This window comes from Carlito syrichta, unplaced genomic scaffold (assembly GCF_000164805.1).
Source record: "Carlito syrichta isolate Samal-C Ts95f unplaced genomic scaffold, Tarsius_syrichta-2.0.1 Scaffold281428, whole genome shotgun sequence".
Classification (NCBI taxonomy): domain Eukaryota; kingdom Metazoa; phylum Chordata; class Mammalia; order Primates; family Tarsiidae; genus Carlito; species Carlito syrichta.
In genome coordinates, this window is record NW_007225524.1 from 43165 (window position 1) to 47216 (window position 4052).

The 4052-nt window shown below is 41.4% G+C and overlaps 1 pseudogene; it reads left to right on the forward strand.

Annotated features, from left to right (window-relative positions):
• Positions 1-1258: 1258 nt before the first annotated feature.
• Positions 1259-1998, forward strand: LOC103254472 (annotated as a pseudogene).
• Positions 1999-4052: the final 2054 nt, after the last annotated feature.

Consider the following 4052-nt stretch of genomic DNA (forward strand, 5'->3'; position numbering starts at 1 on the left):
TAATGTATACGTATGTCCCTTGATCTTAGTCAAAAGACGGAGAAGTGATGTATGTGTACTTCAAAACATCATGTTTACACAATAAGAAACATTCAGTGTTGTCCATCAATTTAAAAAATAAATTAAGAAAAGAAAAAAGAAGCCGGGCTCAGTGGCTCAGCCTGTAATCCCGTGCCTTGGGAGGCTGAGATGAGTGGATTGCCTGAACCCGTGGGTTCGAGACCCGCCTGGGCAACTTGGCGACACCTCATCTCTACAATAAATAAAAAATTAGCTGGGCGTCTTAGCGCGCGCCTGTATTTCCAGCTGCTTGGAAGGCTGAGGCGGAAGGATCGCCGGAGCCCAGCAGGTTGAGGCTGCGGTGGCTGGGAGTGGCCACTGCACTCCAGTCTGCGCGACAGAGTGAGACTCCAACTCAAAAAAAAAAAAAGAAAAGAAGAAAGAATATGGTGCTCATCTTTCTAGCCTTATCAAATGAATTTAAATAGAATCTTTGTTGTACATAATCTTACAAGGGACGATCCCCAAAAAACAGAATTATCTTTTGGCGGGTGGGCCCCTTGAAGTACAGGCTTCCCCTGCTAGGTAAGTGTTCTGGGAACCCATCAGCATCAGTGTACCAGCTAGCATTGTTGTGACAGGCCACACTCAGCTTCAGCGATTTTTTCTTTTTGGAGATTCTTTTGATGCATTTGCCCATTTCATGATGGGTGGTTTACAACTGACCTCACAGCACTAAGTGTTCAGCAGTTTCTGACCAAAAATGGCATGACCCCCATCCCTATTCATGCCCCACATCCCTATTCACCCGATCTTACCCCAGCAACATTTTTTTTTTTGTTTCCCCAGATGAAAAAAGTTCTCAAAGGGAACGTTTTGCCAGTGTGGAAGAGGTGAAACAAAAAATGGCAGAAGCACTAAAAGGCATCAAAACAGACGAGTTCAAAAACTGTTTTGAGAAATAGAGAAAGTGTCTTAGTAGGTGTATTGCATCAAACTAAGAATACTTCGACAGTAACTGAAGTTTAAACATGTAAGAATAAATACACACTTTTTAATAAATAAATTCCAGGGTTTTTTGGGGTCTCCCCTCATATCTGCGAAGTACAGGGTATTTCTAAAGCACATACCTAGAACTGTGGTTACTGGGCTACAGAGCTTGTGCCTATTCATGTCTAACTAGATGCTGCCAGGTTGTTCTTCAAGGTACTGTACCACTCTTCTTTGTGGTGCCTCAGAGGCAATCAGCTGCTTCAAGATGAAGCTGCATATTTCTGTCCCAACCACTGGTTGCCAGAAACGCACTGAAATGGATAATGAACACAAGCTTTGTACTTTTTATGAGAAAGTACTGCCACAGAGGTTTCTACTGGTACTCTGGATGAAGAATGGAAGGGTTATGTAGTCTGAATCAGTGGTGGGAATGATGAACAAGGTTTCTCTAGAATGAGGGTGTCTTGACCCATGGTCATATACACCTGCTGCTGAGGAAGGGCATTCCTGTTACAGATCAAGGAGAACTGCAGAAAGAAAGCACACATCTGTTCAGGGTTGCATTGTGGATGCCAATCTGAGTGTTCTCAACTTGGTTATTACAAAAAAAGGAGGGAAGGATATTCCTGTACTGACTGCCACTATTGTGCCTCATTGCCTAGGTCCCAAAGGAGCTAGCAGAACCCACACACTTTTCAGTCTCTCTCTAAAGAAGAGGATGTCACCAATGGGTTGTGAGGAAACCCTTAGACAAGGAAGGTAAGAAATCTAGGACCAAAGCACTCAAGATTCAGTCCTGTTACTCCATGTATCCTGCAACACAGATGCCTGCATATTGTCCTGAAGAAACAGTATACTAAGAAAAACAAGGAACAGGCCAAAGAATATGCTAAATGTTTGGCCAGGATAGTGAAGGAGGCTAAAGAAAAACACAAGGAACAGACTGCCAAGAGACACAGGCTGTCCTCTAGGCGAGCTTCTACTCCTGAGTCCAGCCAAAAATAAGATTTTTAAGTAACAAATAAATCAGATTCCCCATAAAAAAAGTGCCTAAACCGATTTATTCTCCCAACAGCAGTGAGTGCCCATTTTTTCACGTGCTCACCAACATTTAAGGTTTTTGTTTTGTTTTGCCAAACTGATGGGTGAGAGTGGTGTCTCATTTTTGTATTAATTTTTATGTCCTCAGTGACTTATAAAGTTGAACACCAAAATTTTCTTCCAAAAATTGCTGGTTTATATCCCTTCCCAGTTTTCTATTGGGTCATTTTTTCCTCATTCATTTGTAGGCATTCTTTGCATATTATGATATGAATATGCCTAACTTACAGCTATAAGGTCATAGTTATAGAAACACCTCATTGGCCCTGGTTGCGCTGAGGGGACCCCTTGCCAATCTTCAGGCTTTCTGGAGCAGAGCTTACATGCAGCAACAGAAAGGTGAGCACATTCACTTCAGGAACCAGCTAACTGGCTACTCAGCTGGGTGGGCGGGTTGTGGACAGGGTCTTTGGGTTCTCTTTCGTTTGCCCAGCTATCATCCCGACTCCCTCTGCTACTCTATGCTTCTATCTACTAGACAGCAGAAAGGAGAAACATAAACCTGCCATTCCATTATCACATGGATTCACAGAATGAAGGAAAAGAAAAGTCCAGATTCTTCTTCTAAAAAAAAATAACAGAAAAAACTTTACATAGATGACATAATTTAATGATGTTTCCTCCTTATTTACAAAAATGTTAAAGAATAGATAAAACTAAGCTGAGCTAGAATGAGAAAACAATATTTAGCTTTATTTCTATGCATTCAGTTTTTTCTTCTGAGAAAGGAGAAAATATTTTTGAATTTTTTTTGTTTGCCCTAGGGCTAATTAGAGACAGCTCAGAATTGGAACTACAACAGACACAAAATCTTCTCTTGTGTGAGGTGAGTGAATGTATGGCATAAGCTCCCTCCCGTTGGATCTTTTAACATGTAGGTCTGAGGCCGTTTCATGGTGCTGTCCCAAACTTTCTCAGTGGATAAGAGCCATGCGCCCTACAGAGGTTTAGAAAGAAAACAATACTATGAAAGGGAGCTTAGTCTCCTTGGGTTTTCTTGAAATAATGATCTCTGTCAAGCTTCAACTGTTAAAATGAATTGTATTTTGATTAATGACCTTTATTCTGTTAAAATAATAAATGACCAAAGTGTGTGTTTATATATGCAGAGATGTATAATATACATATGTGTGTGTGTATCTCATTTGTATTTGTGTGTATATACTGAGACTGAAAGAGCCAGCTGTTTTAGCCATTTATATTTGGGGGATGGGTGGGTAATACAGTAAGTTCTGTTGAAAGGAAATTATGGGAGAGAATCTGATATCCTGAATCTTTCAACAAGACAGGGTTCAGAGGGCAAATGTGGAAATATACTTAGCAACCAACTTCTTGTTTCTAGATGGGCTTAAAAAGGTAAACATATAATGTGAACTCTCTTTGGAATCAGGTTTTTGTTATTGTTATTGTTTGGGAGGTGTTTTATTTGCTTGCTTGGTTTTGTTTCTAAGTTGGCTTTTCTTGCAGAATTTAACTGGAAAGTGCACGTGAATGGGGTATTGTAAGATCCCTTTCCATCCTAATCACCAACTTCAGTAAACTCCCCACTCCCTTACTTTCAACAACAAGTCTGCAGAATTGATATTCTTCTCTTTTCCCCAGTTATTCACTGTAACTTGAAAACTACAGACCTAGAAATGATCACTTGAATCTGTTCAGAGCAACTGATTTTAAGTCAGACAACCCCTCTTATTAGCAGATTCACTTAAAGGCCGGACAGTCTCCTGGACAAATTCCTGCTAAGTGACTCTGTGGGCTCCCTGAAGGAAAGTGGCAGCTAGTACAAGACATGTGGGTGCTAGCCGGGCTCGGTGGCTAGGCCTGTAATCCCGCGCTTTGGGAGGCCGAGGTGAGTGAATTGCCTGAGCCCGTGGGTTCAAGACCCACCTGGGCAACTTGGCGAGACCTCATCTCTACAATAAATCAAAAAAATTAACCGGGCATGGTAGCGCACGCCT